Source organism: Podarcis tiliguerta (genome assembly GCF_965153285.1).
Source record: "Podarcis tiliguerta genome assembly, chromosome: 8".
NCBI lineage: Eukaryota > Metazoa > Chordata > Lepidosauria > Squamata > Lacertidae > Podarcis > Podarcis tiliguerta.
The window spans coordinates 16,410,999-16,431,183 of NC_139541.1; the positions used below are offsets into that span (position 1 = coordinate 16,410,999).

The following is a 20,185-nucleotide window of genomic DNA, read 5'->3' on the forward strand; positions in this document are numbered from 1 at the left end:
TGTGTGATGCAGGCAGCTCCACCAAACCCATCTCCAAAGCACATGGGAAAGAAAAAGAATCAGAGGGCTACATTGAGCGCATAAGCGCTAACATTGTTTATGAAGCAAGATTAAGGCCAAATCTAAAAATAAAAACCATCTAATCATCAGCCCCAGGTTCTACCCCTTCTATTGTCGTAACCCCCCCCCCCCCCCCCCCGCTTTTGGGCTAGGGAGATAAAAAGCCACTTTTAACTTCCTCTGTTTTGCATTTCTGGTTTTCAGCTCAGCAAGAAGGAAGTCTCAGCCAGGGGTTTGCCTCTGGTCTTCTGCTTCACGTTTATTGTAATCGTTTTCCTTTCTACTCGTTCCACCCACGCATGCACACTAAAAAAGGTTGTGGTATCCCACAGCAAGGAGCCTTCAGACTCTTGACACCCAAGAGATAAGAGATGAACCATTTTCTGTTCCGTTATCATATCTTTGAACTTTTTAAACGCTACACAAGCTTGATGGAAGACAGGGTGTGGTGGTTAGTGTGTACATGTGTGAATTAAAAAAAAAAAAGGTGGTGAAGGGGTGAAGAAGAGAGATGTATTTATGGATGCGCCTGCCATGTGGTTCTTCTGATTCACTAAGCCTGTGAAGGGAAAACAAACTGCTGGTGTAAGAAGAGCTCCTAAGCCTGCTATGAAGAATTTAATAACGTGTCTTTCATGGTCAGATTGGGTCACACGAACAGTGTAGGAACATAGGAACCCCTCTGTACTACAGTGAGGACCATATTAGACATGTACAATTGCTGTGCATTGATGAAGTGCAGGTCCTTTAGGACCCAGAAGCAGAACAGGGCCAGGGAGCACTTATACACACACTGCCAACATGCACAGGGGCTAAGAACAGAACAGAAATGTATACATTTAAACAGTATTATACCACTTTAAACAGTCATGGCTTCCCCCAGAGAATCCTGGGAACTGTAGTTCATGAAAGGTGCTGATAGTCGTTTGGAGGTCTCTGTTCTCCTCACAGAGCTACAATTCCCAGAGTTTCTGGGGAAGAGGGGTTTATTGTTAGACCACTGTGGGAATTGTGGTTCTGTGAGGGAAATAAGGGTCTCCTAACAGCTTTCAGCAACTTCTACAATTTACAGTTCAGACTACAAGAAATTGGATCATAGCAGGTTTGATTATTTGTTCATCAAGCTTAGTATTGTCTAGTCTCTCCTAGGTTCTGTAATGGACAAATGTTCTTTTTTACCATTTACCATCTTAAACTGGAGGTGCTGGTCTGAACCTGGGAATTTTGTATGTGTGTATCCTGAAGCATATGGAGAGCCATGGTCCCTCCCTGCTGGCAAGAATTAGAAACCTGTGCTGCTCCAAATCATTGCCCCCATCACTGGGGAAAGCTCATAAGCTCAGGGGCAGAGCACCTGCTTCACATTCAGAAGCTCCCATGTTCTGCCAGCCAGTGTGAGAGATACCACTGGTCTGATTTCGTTCAAGTCAGTATCCTATTTTCTCCCATGCTCTAATCTAGCTCCAGGCTATTAGTTTCCCTATCTGAAACCCTGGAGAGCCTCGGCCAGCTGGATAGACCCACACCTTGTTATGTCCCTGTGCTTGAAGCAGCTTGGGCATGCCTTTTTTTGAGCAGCGCCTCTCTTTCTCCTCCTCTGATCCTTTTCGTAGGAAGGGAAGGAGCCTGAGCAGCTCTCCTCCCCGCATTTCCCTCCCCTCCCTTCCCGGCTGTGAGTGCGCCGGGCCAGTAAACAACGCCGGCTCCTGCCTCCTCGCTTCGCCTCCCTCGCTCTCGGCGGCGGCGGCTGCTGCTGCTGATTCCGGGAAGCCTGGATTCCTCCCCGTCCCCTCCCCAGAGCGCCGCCGGTCAGATGAAAGGCGAGCGGCATCGATCTGCCAGCGGGGGAGTCTCGCTGCGCTGCGCCGTCTGCAGCTGTCGGAGGAGGAGGAGACGGAGGAGAGGCGGCGGCGGCGGCGGCTCCACGTGGGAGGCCCGCGACTGCCGGCTGCGAGGGGCAGCCAGGCCGGAGCGGAGCCAGGCGGCCAGAGGAGACCTGACCCCGGCGCGTAAAGGCGCAGCGTCGTCGCCCCCTTCGCCATCGAGGCCTCTTGGGAAGGGGAAGAGGAACGCAGCATTCACCCATCTTTCCATCCATGCGCCGCGCTGCCGCCCCTCACCTTTCTCGTTGCGCTCCCGCTCCCAAACTCAGCTATTTGATGGTGGTGCTAAGGGATGGGGGCAGTCTTTGTTTTCTAAAAACGAAATTAAGCTTGGGGTGACTGGCTTGGTAAGCCTGGGGGTCTACACACAGGAGCAGAGTGGATAAGGAGGAAAGAGACTTGTGGCACCTGAAAGGTGACCAGAATTACTGTAGCAGAAGCTTTCATTGACTACTTTACTCTTGTTTCTTCTTGTTCTTTGTCCTGAAAGCCAGAATTATGGTGACAAAAGTCTTTATGGATTTCTTATCCTTCATAATAATAGTAATAACCAGTGCTTTCTTTTCTTGAAAAACAGGTGTGGTACTCACCATGAAGTTGTTACACTTTTTAACAACAACAACAAAGAGGTGCTGATACAGTGGTACCTCGGGTTACATACGCTTCAGGTTACATACGCTTCAGGTTACACACTACACTAAGCCAGAAATGGTGCTTCAGGTTAAGAACTTTGCTTCAGGATAAGAACAGAAATCGTGCTCCAGCGGCGCGGCAGCCGCAGGAGGCCCCATTAGCTAAAGTGGTGCTTCAGGTTAAGAACAGTTTCAGCTTAAGAACGGACCTCAGGAACGAATTAAATACTTAACCTGAGGTACCACTGTACAGAGTACCCTTGAATACCCCCCGGGGGGGGGGAGCCCTGCTAATAACTTTTGTTTTTATCTTGCCCTTCCTCCACGCTTCTGAAAGAAGCTTACATGGTCCCACCCACCTGTTATATCTCCGCAATAACCCTGTGAGGTAGATTAGGCTAAAACAGGGTTTCCCAAACTTGGACTACAGTTCTGATTTAGGACTACCAATTCCCACCATCCCTGACCGCTGATCCTGCTAGCTAGTGGTTATGGCAGTTGTAGTCCAAGAACAGCTGGAGAGCCAAGTTTGAGAAACAGTGGGCTAAAAGATTGTGACTGGCCCAGTTTGAACCTCTGTATTGCAGGTCCACAAAAGCTTCTGCCACATCCCTGGGATTGTGCCTGACTGAACACATTGCATTTGGTATGCAAACAGTCCCAGGTTCAATCCCTGGCATCTCCAGGCACAGTCAGGAATGTCCCCTCTCTGGAATATTGGAGAGCTAGAAGAACCAGTGGTCTGACTTCTATGTTTCTGTGGGCAGTATCTCAGTGGTAGTGCATCTCCAAGTAGGACTGTGAGAGACTTCCTGCCTGAAACCCTAGAGGGCCACTGCCAGTCAGTGCAAACAACACTGAGTTAGATGGACCAATGGTATGACTCTGTAAGGCAGCTTTCTATGTCCCTATGGGTAAGACCTTATCTCTGCCTGATCTCCTGGGGAGCCATTGCCAGGAAGAGCAGATGGTACTGGGTCAGTTGACTTGTTGGATAGCTCAATCGGTAAAGCATGAGCTCCATGTTGGACAAAAGATTCTTGCATTGCAGAGGGTTGGAATAGATGACCCTTGTGATCCCTTCCAGCTTTACAGTTCTATGAAATACCAATCCTGGTATAAAACAGGTTCCTTTTTCAAACATCAGAGGATGTGCTGATCACAAATTTCAGGGGTGTGGCTGACAGTAAGCCCTGCATGGAATAAAAACCTTTTAAAATAAAATAAAAATAAGAAGAGCAATTGTATAAAATATTTTTGTGGGTTTATTAGTGATTTCACCCCAACCACCTTTGATGATGTTAGATTTCCTTTGATGGCTCTGAAGGTGATAATGCTGCTTGCTAGGGACTCCCAAAAGCTAATATCCTTTGATCATTCGTAGCTGATTTTTCGGATGTGCTGGAGATCACAGCTTCTAATTAAATCAATGACCATCGCTGCAGGCCCATGGAGTTTTGACTGTCTCATCTAGTCAGCAGAGAAGGAAATGGGTCTTTTACCACCATTGCGCAAACTAACAACAGGCTTCCATGCTCACCAGGGCTGGGAAGTCTGAAGCCTCCCCATTGTTAGACTCCTAACTCCCACCAGTCCCAGCCTACAGGCCCAATGGTCAGAGATGATGGGAGTTGTGGTCCAGTGAGAGCATCCCCATCTCTAGACCAAAGGCTCTTCAGAGCTAGAAGCATCATCCAGAAAGGAGGTTACCTGATGTCTCTCTGTCTGATTGACTGCTCTTTCTTTTATTAAGACTTGTGGGTTGTTAAAGGAATTTTTTGTGTGGTGCCTAAAACTAGATAAAGATGGCACCAGGCGAGTCTCCCTGGGAAGAGCATTTCATAAGCAGAGTGCCACCACTAAAAAGGCCTGTTCTCATGATGCCACACTCTTCCTCTTGGGCTTCCAATACATGAGGTACAAGGGCAGCTGACTTAGCCTGCCTCATGGGCTAGCCGTCCTTGATACTGAGTCAGACCATGAGGCCATCTAGCTCAATGTCTACACTGACTGGCAGCAGGTCTGCAGTGTTTCAGGCAGAGGAACTTTCCTAGCCCTGCCTGGATATGACCAGGATTAAACCTGGGACATTCTGGATGCAAGGCAGATGCTCTGCCCCTGAGCTACAACCCTCCCTTTAAGACACAGGAACATAGGAAATAGTTTTATATTGAGTCACAAAATTGGTCCATCTAGTTCAGTATTGTCTGCACTGAATGGCAGCTGCTCTGCAGGGTTTAAAGCTAGGAATCTTCCCCAGTCTTATCTGGAGATGCCAGAGATTGAACCAGGGACATTTTGTAGGCAAAGCAGGTTCTCTACCATTGAGCTATGGACCTTCCCAAAAGTTCTATGGGCAATTTACAAGTTTACAGACTAAAATAATAAAATACAAAAAAAACCCAACAACAACAACACCCGTGAAAATAAAATAGAATAAAACTAGCAGCACAAGGTGTTCTTTCTTCGGGTGAGTGCTCCAGAAATATGGAGCCACTTCTGAAAAGCTATAGCAAGGGATGCCTTGTTCTGTTCAATGTGAACAATGTTGAATAAATAATATTAATGCTAATGTTTATCTATACCCATTTTGTTTGCATACTCTTTATATCCTGGGCTTGATATTTTTGGAATTGTTCTTTTTCTTTTTGCAGTGCTGACATTCCATCAGTGAGCGATCGGTGTCGTTACAGGAAGAAAGGTAATTAAAACGAGATCTTTGATCCTCTATTTTTTGCAGCTCTTTGACATAAACACATTTATTTATCGGTTCTGAAAATTTGCTGCTCATGTTTAAGCAACAAAGAACAACCGCAGCAGTCTGCCAGCTGCAGTCCTGAACCCACTTACTTAGAAGCAAGCCGCAATGAGTCCAGTTGGGCTGACTCCTTAGTAAGGCTGCATACACACCAACCCATTTGTAGCACAAACATGTAGTAATAATAATAATAATAATAATAATAATAATAAAAAAAAAATTTGTTTAGATCCCGCCCTCCCCAGCCGAAGCCGGGCTCAGGGCGGCTAACAACAATAAAACAGTACAAAAGTACAGCACAAACAACACTCTAAAATCATTCATTATAAAATTAATTAATTCAAGCCACTGGCAACCATTGGGCCAGAGCTCCGCGAAGATTGCCGAGGGAGGGAGTCAGGCTGTGTACTTTTCCTCAGTCCAGAATCATTCATCCTCAGCTACTACAAGTGCCACATAACACCCATTGTGTGAGAACGCAATCATTTAGTGTGGTAGTATCTACCCTTTGGAACTCCCTGCCTATTGATATCAAGCAGGCACACACGCTGTATTACTTTTGGCGCCTGTGAAAAACATTCTTGTTTAAACACACCTGCCCAGATACTTCAGAAGCTGAGGTAATTTAAATCTGATTTAACTTTTGCATGTTTTTAAGTATGGGTGTCATTTTCCCCTTGATTTCCTTGTTCTTGTTTTTTTAGTAAACCGCTTTGAGTTGTGTGTGTGTGTTTTTCAATCAAGTCGTGCATAAATTTTATGAAATAATTAAATAAATATAACATGCTGCTTCCAGTTTAGATCAGTTCTAGATCCTCTCGCCCACAGGGGTGGTTACTTGATAGGTTAGCCAAACCTCCCTGCACATGACCCAGGTGAATGAAGAAGGAAGTGGTGATAATGATATGGCTTTGGCCCACCCTCAACTTCATTGGGCAGGTGTAGTTCCCCCCCTCGCCAAAATAATAATAATAATAATAATAATAATAATAATAATAATAATAATGCCAGAACCACCTACATCTGTTTCCAAATGGATACACTGCAGAGTAATGTGGGATCTGCAACGAGCTTTTATTTTGGGAATGAAAACCGTGTCTCAAGAAGCGCTTTTCAGGGCCAAAATATATGCAATAGATCTAGGTGGTGTGTGGCCTATGCAGGAAAAAAAAAGCAGTCTTCATTGATTCCGGAATCTATTGTGTGTACGCAGCCTAGGTGTTTGATTGTGTTATGATTGTCATTGGATGAGAACATTTTAAAAGAAATGGAAGTCTCATTTTATCTCTGACTGAAGCAACTTTGGTGGCTGATTCTCCATCTCAGCCTTTGCCAGCTTGGTGGCCTCCAGGTGTTTTGGATTGCAACTTCCATCAGCCGCAGTCACCGTTTGGCTTCTCTAGCCAAAGTTAACGAAGTGAGAGGTGAAAACGTAGGCGAGCTAAACGGCATAACAAAGCACTTACTAATTTCAGGATGGAAATTGCTCTGAGCAGGGAGGCTGGAGGGTGGGAGCCGAAACCAGCATTTGTACCTGTTCCTTTTCATGCAGGAGTCCTCCTCCTCAACTCTCTCGCTTCCTATAATATGCTTCATTTTATCGGAAGGCCTGCCTGACTTTTTTTGCCCTTTTCCCGGGCCACCATAATTTCTTACCCTGCAGCCAGCTTGCGGGAGGATACTTGGGAAGGCTCCTGAATTAAATCTGCATTTGTCCTCTTGTGGCTGGGATCCAAGAACGCCGTATGCACAGAGCCTGGCCTTCCTTTGAAGTCTCCCTTGCAGCCGCTAGCTGTTTTTTAAGTTTTAACTTTAAAAATTTAAACTGAAAAGTGGGCTGTCCCTTCAGCATGTGGTGGAAACTTCAAAGGAGCCCCTAGCTGAGATATTTTCCTCTGTTGTTTTCGTTTGCAAGTCTTGGGAACGACCTAAAAAAAGAAAGAAAAAGGGCAGCACATGCACAGCCTGGTTCATTCCCATACTAACTGCAGCAGTGATGTCTTTTTCACTTGCCTGTCTGGGCAGCCCCTTTATGGGGAATAAGTTCCTGCTGTTAGGTGCTGTCGCATAGCACCTTCCCTGATCCTCCCAATCTGCTGAACTTATTTGAGTGTGGTTCTGGTAAAAAACACACACCATGAATTTCAAAACCATGTGCTGCATCACTTTTGGATTTGGATCGGGCAATCCCGAAGGAGAGAGGGCTGCCCCACTTTTGTTCTATGATAGTGCAAGAGTGCCCTTCCAGTTGACAATAATGTGATAACATTTGGAAAGCATTGCAGAATGACTAAGAAAGTTGAATGATCTGTGGATTGTCCAGTAATAATCCATCACTAATGCACCATTATTGCACCAATGACATGTTGAAGAATACATCACCAACATCCCAAAACAAACTGGAGGGGACCTTGAAGGCTTTGCTAATAGGTCAAGGTTGGGATATAGATGCACTGTAGTTCTGGACTACTGCATGCTTCTTCCATAGGAGGTCGAGCAAATGGTTCTCATTTGTGCAGTGGAACTACAGTTCCCATGATTCTTTGGGTGAAGCTTGACTATTTCAAGTGGTCTGATACTGTTTTAAGTGTATAGTGTAGATGCAAGTCCTATTCAGAGTAAACCCACTGAAATTAATGGACCTAAAATGGTCATGTTAATTCATTTCAATGGGTCTACGCTGGGTAGAAGTAGCATTGAATACGGCTGAACTTATTTGAGTGTGGTTCTGGTAAAAAACACACACCATGAATTTCAAAACCGTGTGCTGCATCACTTTTGGATTTGGATCGGGCAACCACATCTATTGTTGGGATGCAACAGAGTTACCTGTCCTCAGAGGAGGCTGCCTGTTGCTCCTTTGGATGAGTCTCAGATCTCACCTTTCCAAATCAAATTGTATACTCAGGATGGGGACTCACTCAGGAGCTCCAGGCTGATAGGCTCTTCTGAGGGTGGGCTGTTCTTACTCTTTCACCTCCAACTTTCACCTCCAACCTAAACTTCTTTTGTTTAAGGACATGCCAGTGGTCAGAAGTTTGGAGAAACGGTTTAAAGAACAGCTTTTAGATGCTGGCAGAAACAAATAAGGTATATAACTGCCTCTGTTCCTCAGATGAGAGGTGGGAGAGGATTATTACATAGTCTAGTAGGTGTGGGGCATGAGCCCATTAGTGCTTCTGAAATGGGAAGAGCATCTTACTTGAGTCTCCTTGGTGGCGATCCTTTGCATGTGAGTTGTAATACTGTTGAGTGTGAGTGGGTTTGTTTTTGAGTGGTTGGTAAATAGAAAAAAATTGCTTGAGGTAGCAAATGTATGCAGTGGTGTGAAATGAGTGGCAAGCAAGACTGCGAATAATGTGTGCTACCACTCTCTGATTTTATTTATATGGGTATTGATTATGGATATGGATATTGTTTGTGCATTCTGTTATGTAAATAATTTTACATGGTTTTTATTGTAACATAGATAGATGGACGGACGCTTGCATACTGCTTTGAGATCTTCTGATAGAAAACAGGCTGTAATTTATTGCATTTACATCCCTTCTTTCCTCCAAGGAGCTCAAGGAGATGCACATGATTTCCCCGCTCTTTCCATTTTGTCCTCACATCAAGCCTGTGACGGAAGTTTGGCAGAGAGACAGTACCTCGCCCAAGGTTACATCCAGTGGCCTAGTGGTGATTTGAACCCTTGTTTCCCACATCTTAGTCTGACGCTACGCCACACTGGAAATAACAAATGAGTTATATTGGAGGGTGTTTGACTCTGGCCTGCTCCTCCTTCCTAATGTGAAAAACAAAAACAAATTCTGTTTGCTTCCTTCTTTGTTTGCACAGCAGGCCCAAGAGCCAGCGAGGCGGAGTGAGAGGCTGGCCTGCGTTGTCTTTCCTCCTCACCTTTTGGCATGCCCTGAATGCACTCTGCCCATATCACAGATGCCCCCAGACATCTGAGGCTGGCTCTGGAGGCCTCTTTCCCTCACGCCCCTGTGCAAGGTCTGAGCACCTCACTGGCCCCCAGAGAGCAGACCCTAGCAGATAACCTTGCACCTGAAGATTGCAAAACCAGCCATCCGTCTGCTTGAGTGTGATGCTCCCTGATGGCTGATGCATGCAGGCTGCATTTTTACACCCTCCTCCTCCCTCTTCCCCAACTCGATGAAGTGCAGACTTTGGGTGTTTTGCTGCCAAAAGGGGGGGGGGGGGCGAGAGAAGGGAAAGGGATGAAATATTTACAACTCTTCTCTCCTTCGCTTGTTGCCCTGAAGCATTTTGGAAGGGGAAAGAAAGAGCAACATGGAAATGGCTCCTGTGGTATAAATATGCTGGTTTGTTTACTCCACCAGCCACGGCTGCTGCTGCTGCTGCAGCCACGACTCAACCTTGGTTTGTTTGGATTTTTTGCAAGTCAGTTTGCCAAGAGATGGCTACCATGGATTTCCTCATGGGAAGCTATATGCAGGTTGGTGGAGGGGGTGTGATCACCTTTGTGAGGGAAGCAGGTCCAATTGTGTGCCAGTGGCAGGTGTGCAGTTAAAGGCAGATACAACAATACGTGTGTGTAGGAATGAGAGACATATGGGACTATGTTTTCTGTGGACAGGACCATACAGCTGACTGTTTTCTCCATTACCTGTTTATGCATCTTGTCTGGCTGCACCTACCCACCCCCCCACCCCCCGCCGTGATGGTTAGGGATATAAGGAAGCATCATTTTCCATCTTACCCTCTAGTCATGACATTCAGCACCGTTTCTGTTCTACTGCAGTTTGTCTTCCACCAAAAAACCCCACATTATTTGTCTCTGTGTCCGCCATGGCAGAATTTTACATTATTACATAAATTGTGTTGTTAAGTTGCTTCACCCCATTCATAGCCATACAAAGAAAATGTAATGCCAAAGGGAGGAAAACGTAATCAATTACATATCCTTTGAGGAATGAAAGCAAACAACAGTAGCAAATGCCAATCGCATTCACCGGATTTGTTTCTATTTTGGATGTGGGACAAATGAGCGAATATTGGCAATTTCCACTCCTGTTTCTCTCTTTGTCAGAATTCTGCAACACCTCTGGTAATGGTGAAAGATTTTTGGGTGGGTCAGTGTAATATCTGTGAAGGTTCCATTCACATATGCAAGTTACAGTTCGTTGCTGCAGTTGTCAAGAGGAAAACATGTATGTGTGAAATTGCCCAGTGGTCTTGAAGTTAATATTTGGATATTTTATTTCATTTTATTTTTTAAAAGCAAGGTTTCTCACCAAACCTGGTAGAGAGTGACTTTCTGGTTTCTATTGCTTCCTGCGGCTCAGTGACTTCCTTGCATTGTGGGGCCCTTCCAGACATCCATTTTATGGTGCACTCATTATGATTTATGCTAAAGATGGTATTATTATTTATTAAATTTATATACCACCCTTCATCAAGAGACCACAGAATGGTTTACATGCAGTCCTGCTTTCAGTAATGTTTCGTGCCTGCAAAAGTTTTGAGGCATCCATACTGCTTTGTTTCTAATCAGTGCACGTCCTGTAACTTCCTGCTGAAATTTTGGTAACTTTTCATACCGCCAACATCCCGAGGGAGAGAGGGCTGCCCCACTTTTGTTCTATGATAGTGCAAGAGTGCCCTTCCAGTTGACAATAATGTGATAACATTTGGAAAGCATTGCAGAATGACTAAGAAAGTTGAATGATCTGTGGATTGTCCAGTAATAATCCACCACTAATGCACCATTATTGCACCAATGACATGTTGAAGAATACATCACCAACACCCCAAAACAAACTGGAGGGGACCTTGAAGGCTTTGCTAATAGGTCAAGGTTGGGATATAGATGCACTGCAGTTCTGGACTACTGCATGCTTCTTCCATAGGAGGTCGAGCAAATGGTTCTCATTTGTGCAGTGGAACTACAGTTCCCATGATTCTTTGGGTGAAGCTTGACTATTTCAAGTGGTCTGATACTGCTTTAAGTTTAAAGTGTAGATGCAAGTCCTATTCAGAGAAAACCCACTGAAACTAATGGACCTAAAATGGTCATGTTAATTCATTTCAATGGGTCTACGCTGGGTAGAAGTAGCATTGAATACGGCCCAGATAGACCCCACTGCCTCGTCCCTGCACTGCTGTGTTTTGTTCTGAACAAAGGCTGGAGATACATTAATTAAAACTGCTAAAGGCAATGATTACAGAAGGAGGAGGGACAGATTTGAGGAAATAAGGAATTCCAAACCAGCAACTCCAAAGCTCACGTAAGTACAATATTTATGTCCTGAGCTGTGAGCTTAGCCAAGTTTTCTCCCAAGGAGCATTGGTAACTGAATCTGGGCTGCGTGGGACCCGGAGACACATTGTTCTGATTGAATAATTAATGCAGAGTTAATTGAGGCTTTTACGAGTGGAGGGGCGGGTGGCAGAACTCAGCCTGCATGGATGTGCAGCATCCCAGGGGAAGCTTGCTTTTCAGTTCTCCAGAGAAATCCTCTGCAGCTTTCCACTCCCCTTTCTGATTACTATTAGTATTATTTCAGATTTCTGTCCCATCTTTCCTCTCAAAGGACCCCAGGTCAGCAAAACAACAAAGTGGCAAAACAATAAGATAAGAACAGGAAGACGAGCCTGCTGAATCAGGGCATAGCCCATCTTGTCCAGCATCCACCAACAGATGCCTCTGGGAAAGCATCAAGTAGGATCTGAGCACAAGAGCCCTCTCCCCTCCTGTGGTTTCCAGCAAGTGGTATTCAGAAGCATTACTGCCTGAGTGTGGAGGCAGAGCATAACCATCATGCCTAGTAGCTATCAATAGCATTATCCCCTATGAATTTGTCCAGTCCTTTTTAAAAGCCATCCACTTAGGTGGCCATCATTGCTTCCTGTGGCAGTGAGTTCCATAGTTTAACTGTGCACTATTTGAAGAAGTACTTCCTTTTATCTGCCCTGAATCTTCCAACATTCAGTTTCATTGGATGCATACGAGTTCTAGTGTTATGAGAGAGGGAGAAAATATTTTCTTTATCCACTTTCTCCATGACTTTTCTCTATAGACTCAAAAGTCCTAAAGGCTGTAAACTTTCTTCATAGCAGAACAATACAGTAAAAAATAAAGCCATATTTAAAACTCTTAAAAACAGTTTAGAACATTTAAAAACCTAGGGTTGTATCCAATGCCAGCCCTACCCATTGAAACTCATAAGCACAGCTAACTAGGTTCATTAATTTTAGTGGGTCTACTCTATAAGTAGAACTTGGTTGGATACAAACCTCTAGCAACCGGCCGAATTCAGCATAGTGTCGAAAACCCATAAAAAATCTCAAAACATTTTGAAGCAGTCACATAACATTACGCTGACAGCTTATAATTTCAGAGTTGCTGCGAATAGCACATTTTAGTTGTCGCTTGCCTAGGTGAAAAGGGATGTTATTACAGTATTTTTCCGTCTATAAGACGCCCCCGTGTATAAGACACCCCCTATTTTGGGGGACTCCAATTTTAAAAAATGGGGGGAGATGTATCCGTGTACAAGATGCCCCCCAAATTTTGACATTATTTTAAAGGGGGAAAACCTAGTCTTATACACTGAAAAATACGGTAAATTCCTCTGATTATTATAAGGGAGACAGCCATACCTTGTTTGGAAGGCAAGGAGCCACCAGTAAGAAGGCCCTGTCATGGTTCAGCTCCAAGGGGGTATTACTACTAACAAGCAGCAGTAAAGCTAATGCTATTAAGGCTGCGTTGACATAAGTATAGTGTCTCGATCAAGGGAAGTCATAGCCCATCTGCCTTGGTCAAATATCTAAAGGGCTGTCACATGGAAAGATGGAGCAAACTTGTTTTCTCCTGCTCTGGAGGCTAGGATCTGAACCAATGGCATCAAGTTACAAGAAAGGACTAAACATCAAGAAATGCTTTCTGACAGTAGGAGCCTGTTCGACAATGGAATGGTCTCCCACAAGAGGTGGTAGACTCTCCTGCCCTGGATGTTTTTAAGCAGAGGTTGAATGGCCATTTGTCATGTACTATCTTTTAAAGATTATTGCATTGCAGTGGGTTGGACTAGATGACCCTCAGTATCCCTTCCAACTCTACAATTCTATGATTCTATTATCCCATGGGCTGTAACTAGTCAGTGTTCCAGAGACCTCCAATGAATCGGAACTAATTTGTGGCACAATGTTTGGCAATGGATCTGAGTGATTTTGCTGTTAAGAGTTGAGCATAGGGAGGGTATTTTGCCAGGGAGCAGATATGTATATCTATCTGCCTTCCCACCCTCAGCTTTTCCTTCATTCTTGGTTGTTGTTTGAGATAGATTTTCCATATTTACTAGGTCAGTGGTGGGCAGGGCCAAAGGCAAAAGTGGCCAAGGAGATTCATGTAAATATTTCTGCATAGAAAGAGATGTGCTTTGGTGTATGTGTGTGTAAGCCAAGGTAAAATACACATTAATTGCTCTTCCCAGTTCTATATCTGGCCTCGCCCACCACCAGCATGTGGCCCCTGGAAGGTTTCCCAGAAGCAAATGTGGCCCTTGGGCTCATAAAGCCCCCCCCCAGCACTAGAACCTTAAAGTGTCTCCCTTTCTGCTTCCCCTAACAAATCCACGACATGGCATCCACATATAAACCCCTTCCTGGAGATGATTCCCTCCCTGCTTCCCAAATCCTTGTCACTTGAGGGGGGGGGGCTTCTGTTGCTCCTCTTCTTTTCCTTGCATCATTAATGTCTTAGTGGTCATGTTGATTAATCATCGACTGCTGCTTGGGGGGGAAATAAAAATAGTCAAGCTTGATAAACAGAGCAGAGACATTGGGTGGGGGGAGTTGAGATGTGCTTACACATATGGTGGAGGGGGGGCCATCCTTCCTTCCCTCCATCACAAATTTATCCTGGAGCGCATGATTAGGGAGGTCCCTTCATTGCTGGTGCTTCAGAGAGCCACTCAAGGAGTGTTGACCCCCACAATCAGGGCTGGCCTCTCTCTTCCCTCCCCCGCCACCCCCACCCCACTTTCCCTGCTGTTGCTGCTGCCGCCGCCACCACTTTCAGTTTCCTAATTAAGGGCTTTTGTGCATGGTGGCCTCTTTTTCTCTCCCCCCCCCCCCCGGGCTTTCAGCTGCCAGTCATTTTCCGCTGTGAAGCATCACCGGGTTCTCCGGGTGGGGACAGCTAATGTATTCATTTAGACAGGAGGCTCTGGGGTTTTTTTTTGTTTTTTAGCATCTCTGGATGTAATGGGGATTATGGAGGAGAGGGGGGCCCTTTCCCCTAGCTTTCTTTTCAGGACCCTCTTGGCTGACAAGCAGACCTTCCTCCCCCCGCCCAACCCCCCAATTGTTTTCCCTGGCCTTTCAGGAAAGTGGGGAGGAATATTTTTCCAGCAAGGACTTTCCTGGCTGGATCTCAGCCAAGGTCTGGTTGATGGTCCTGTGTTTTGGCCTGAATAGCAGGCAACAGATGCCTCTGAAAGGGGCCAGCAGGACCTCTGACCAACCAAACAGAATGCAGCCCACCACCGCTGGGACTCAGTAAACCTCCCCGATTTTGCAGTCTTAACCACACAGGCAACAGAACCAGCAGGAGGGTTGTCAGACACAATGCAGCTACAATTCATAGGCTGGTGGGCTGCGTTCAGCAAGTAGTGCTGGCCTGTTAGGGACACAGGGAGTTGCTTTCTCTTGAGTCAGAATCAACGGTCCATCTAACTCTGTGTTGTCTACTCTAACCGGCAGGGGCTGTCCAGGGTTTTTGGGCAGGGGGCATTCTCGGAAATGCCTGGGATTGAATGTGGTGCCTTCTGAATGCAAAGCAGATGCTCTGCCACTGAGCTGTGGCCCTTCCCATAAGGCATAGGAAGCTGCCTTATACAGAGTCAGACCATTGGTCTATCTAGCTCAGTACTGCTTACACTGACCGGCAGGATTTTAGACCAATATCTCTTCAGCCCTACCTGGATATGCAAGGAATTGAACCAAGGACCTTCTGCGTGCAAAGCTAAAACCTGGCCACTGAGCAATGACCTTTCCCCTGCCCTTGAAACTTGACATTAGGCTTCCTCTGGTCAACCCCTTCATCACTAATGACTGCTTATTTATTTAGAGAATTTTTCATCCTGCTATTGAGCCAAATAAGGCTCTCAGAGTGGCTTACACATCATTTAAATAAAAAAGGGGGCAATCCCTGCTCTCAGGCTTACAGTCTAAAAAGACACAACTCAAAAAGAACATGGATTGAGAGGGAGGAGGAAATAAACACACTTAGGTTCAAGTTCTTAGTAAATGGCAACGAACAGTGGTTGAAGAAACAGGTATCTATCTCCCGTTCAATCTGCATGACTCTTAAACAGCAACAAGCAGGGGAATCAAGAAATTTAGGTCACCTTTGGATGGGAGTCAAAAACATCTGGAGGTCACCTATATGTAAATGGCTAGTCTAGGCAACCAGGTTCAAGCCATGCTATTGCCCTGGACATAGTCACTTGCCAATAACAATGGAGGAAAGCTATAAAGGCAAAGGTGGTGTACCTGTGCATACACTGGCCATATTTGGATGTGATGCTAAACCATCGTTTAGTCCTATAGTGGCTGAACGGTAGAGATGTGGGATAAATTCGATTCAGTTCAGATTACATTTTATTTGTATCCCACCATTCTGCATTGCTGTACATGTCATTGAAATGACAAAATGAGAAAGATGCAAATGAGGCATCGTGGAAAACATGACTACTAAAATAAAGAAACCAGTCTAAGTCATACTCTGTAATCCATTTGAAAAATAAATATCACACGATAAAATGAACTCTCAAAATCAGCAAATAATAAATAAACAGTAAATCATTCACAATATACAACAAATCATTACTAGGCTATAATCAATTGAAATAAGAACAAAGTCACAATACATAAAACACCACAGACTGTAAAAAAAGAAGATAAACTGAGCTGCGAAGTCACATAACTTATAAAATTATAAAATGCACAAAATAGTGGGTCTCCCTGCATTTAAATAATGCCCCTCTATTCACACTTTCTGAAACTATATGAGAAACAACAGCCATCCTTGGAAATTCTGTTTTCCAAATTGTGCAACACAATTCCCTAGCCAAGTAATATGTGTATATAACTGTATATTCTAAGGTGAAGCATGCATATGAATGCACATATTAGTGACAATAACTTACAGAAATGAAGACTTGAGGGCCAGGCTAGATGTAGTGCTATTTCACGCAATTAGCAATGACATTAATGGCTTTTAAAATTGTAAACTGCTAGCACATAGAATCCTGATCTGCATCAGGACCATAGCTGTCAACATTTCCCCTTTTTAAAGGGAAATTCCCTTATTCCGAATAGGATTCCTCGCAAGAAAAGGGAAAAGTTGACAGCTATGATCAGGGGCAGGGGTGGGGACTTGCAGGTTTGTTGAGCAAGAGCTCCAAATCGACTGTAATTGTGCAACCTGAATTTGCTGGTATATGACTGCATCCCACCCAAAAATAACAACAGTCTGGAAGTGCCCGACATTATCTGAGTCAAGACCTGTTTATCTGAAACTGCCATTAAAGGTCATACACCAGGCAACCTGCATATCAGACAACATATCTGCTGCGGGGGTGGTTCACACCTTCAGTGGTGAGTCATCCAAGTAGGGGCTTAGCCCAGTGGTGGAGCACCTGCTTTGCATGCAAAAGGTCCCAGGTTTAACCCCCAGCATCTCCTGGAAGGACTGGGGGAGATCCCTGTCTAAAACCCTAGAGAGCCACCTCCAGTCAGTGGAGACAGTATTGAGCTAGATGGACCAGTCGTCTGACTCAGTATGGCAGCTTCCTAGGAAAGGCCAAAGCTCAGTGGTAGAGCCTCTTCTTTGCTTGCTCATTTATCTCAGAGTTAGCTATACCAACTGGCAGAGGACATTCCCAGCTGTAACTGGATATGCTAGGGATTGAACCTGGGGCCTTCAGCATACAAAACAGGTGGTGTTCCCCTAAGCTGCAGCCCTTACCTGAATAGGAATATAGGAAAGTGCCTTATACTTATCCAGGGTTTCAGACACGGGTTCTCTTCCAACTTTACCTGGAGACACCACAGATTGAACCTGGGACCTTCTGTGTACAAAGCCACTTGAGCTTATAGCCTTCCCTGCTGGGAGTGACGCACAGAGCCGGCCATGTGGCTTTTGTCTTACTCCCTTTATTTCTCATGCCCAGTGAGAAAACCATCTGCTCTCCACCAGCCAAAGGAACAGGAGCCACCAATTGCTATTCAAACAAAAACACCAGCAAAGGGAGTATCAGCCTGTCTGGACAGAAATGCCTGTAGTCTATGGACAGGGCACCTCCCTCCACTCTCCCATGTGCTGCTTTGGGAACAATAATAGGCTGAAGAGTGGGGTGAAAAATATATTCAAAAAGTTAACAATAAATTCATTTGGGGTTGATGTTTCCAAATGTCTTGATGTCCCAGTTCCCCAGGTTCTGTGCTGCTGGGAGTTCTGCCAAGGTGCAGAGGCCTCCAGCAGGGCTTCCAGGACAAGCACCACACCTGAGGGGGCCATTGGCACGGTGCTAACAGTGGCTGCTGTCCCACAACACACACTGCTTTGGCCACAGTGCCACTTTCCACAAGGCATGTGTGGTGGCCACCTGCCAGTTACCCCAAATATAATGGCATGGCCTACATCTCTATTACCTATCTAGATCTAAATCTTACCCATACAATTGAGGCTGGGCTGGGCATGCATGGGACCCTCAGCCACTGACCAGCCTTGAAGGCCTCTCCACTGCTGTCAGAGAAAAGGGAAGAACATAAGAAGAGCCTGGCTGCTGGATCAGGTTGAAGGCCCGGTGTTATGTACTGAGTTGAATAGGATTCAGAATGCAGCAGTCTGATTGGTCCTAGAACAATAGGATCCAGAATGCAGCAGTCTGATTGGTCCACAGGAGCCACCCAATCCATCTCTAGGTGGAAGTGAATCCGCAACCTGATTGGCCTACAGGAGAATCCCGGAACTAGCCAATCACGTGGGGCCCATTGTGTAAATAATGTATATAAAGCAGACATTCTGGGGGAACTTCCATTCCTCCTCACCACTATGAGCTGAATAAAGAGCATGAAATCCACTCTCGATTCCGAGTATATTTCACCCACCAATCTCACAGTGGCCAACCAGATGCCTGTGGGAAACCCTCTCCCCACTTGTGATTCCAGGCAACTAGTATTCGAGAGGCATATTGCCTCCAAGCAGGGAAGTGAAACATCACTTTCATGATTGGTAGCCATTGTTATTAGCCTTATCCTCTTTGAATCTGCTTAATCCCTCTTTAAAGCCACCCAAAGAGAGCACAATGAATAAGGACACAAGAAGAGAAATCCAAGGGCTCATTTAGTCCAGCATTACGGCCTCACAGTGGCCACAGCAGATGCCTGTCAAAAGCCTGCAAGCAGGACATCTTACAGAGGGAGGAGGAGAGCTGTTTGAACCCTGTTTAGCTACCAATGGTGTCCTGATGAGGTCAGGAGTGGGCACAGGGCTCGGAGGGGAGAGCTATTTTCTGAAATGGGAGTAGCTCACCTTGTTGTGTGCACATTCCAGCTGAGCTAAAGGGCTTGCATATCTTCACTAGAACAGTAGAAGATGGGAGAAAAGGCACCAGATTTTATATGCTGCATTTCAGTGCACAGGGTTGGTGGTGATGGGTGGTGGTGAGGAGGGGAATGACGACGTGAGACTTTTTCAAAGTCTGGCTGGTAGGGAGAGGGATTAATCAGGATAGAAGAGTTACAAGCGAAGCTTCACAGTGGCTCTAGAGGAAGGTATTAACCCCGGGCCAATAAAGGGCAAAGTTCTTGGGCAAAGTCTCTGGGGCTTTTTAAAGGCCAAGAGAGTAGCTGCTGAATCTGGCTTGGCTGCTTACAATCACTCAACGCTCCATCACTCCCTTGATGCTGAGAGCACTCCAGGGAACGCTCTCCCTTCCTCTCCCCTGTAAAGATCCTCCCTGCTTGCTCTGGAGGTGAGTAATGGGGAAATGTGGGTGCATCATGGCTTTATAATGGCAGCATTTGCAGAATATCCCAGCAGGGGGGAATGAAACTTTCCTGCTGGTCTCATGCTGAGCATCTGGAATCCTTCCCTGGAAGCAAGCTCTAGTCTAGTAAATAGGGGTGTTTTTTTAGGATGGGTGGGTGTGTTAGAGAGAGAACGAGCAAGCGAGAGAGAGATCTCAGCACAGCTGTTCCAGCTTCTACAGGCATGAGTTTTATTATTCCTGTCCAGCTTTCAGCCATCAACATTCCCTTCAAATCTGGATCTTCCAAAAATGCACAGAGAAACCTCACTTCCTTCCGAGAAACCCACTCTGATGCTCATTGGGGATGAATCTGTTGGTTTCTCTCAGTTTCTCATTTTTTCTGTCTTAAATTCGGTTCTCCACATCTCTGCAACAAATTGCAGGTTTTTTATTTTAAAAAACCCTATTAAAATAATTTAAAAAGCATAAAACAAAATCACAGAAAACAGGTATGAAATATCAAAGTAGAAACAAAAGGGGTGGCTAGAGACATGAGTAATACATTCCTCTCTCTTTTTTAATCCTCATGGAAAATTCAACAGCATTTTTGTGTGAATATCTCCTAACAAACACATTTTTTGTATGCAGTTTTAGGCTCATGTACACCTTTTTGCAATCGATTTTCCCTAGTGCAATGAATTTTTGTATGTTATTTTCACTTAGGCTTATTTTTATGTACATCCTTTATATGTGTATTTTAGTCAACATTGGTTGGGGAGCGAGGTGTGAATTTCAAAGGGTGGCTGTGCTTTGGCTCGCATTGTTTCAGAAAGTGTG

At 45.2% G+C, this 20,185-nt stretch overlaps 1 protein-coding gene across 4 annotated transcripts in view; it reads left to right on the top strand.

The window, feature by feature from the left end:
• The window catches only part of SAMD11 (sterile alpha motif domain containing 11), a 317,376-nt gene that overhangs the window by 70,631 nt on the left and 226,560 nt on the right, over positions 1-20,185 (top strand). For all 4 annotated transcript variants that reach the window (XM_083453809.1, XM_083453803.1, XM_083453810.1 and 1 more), the window contains exon 3: positions 5,230-5,276. The gene's annotated coding sequence lies outside the window, so the exon portion shown is untranslated. The remainder of the gene's footprint in view (positions 1-5,229; positions 5,277-20,185) is intronic.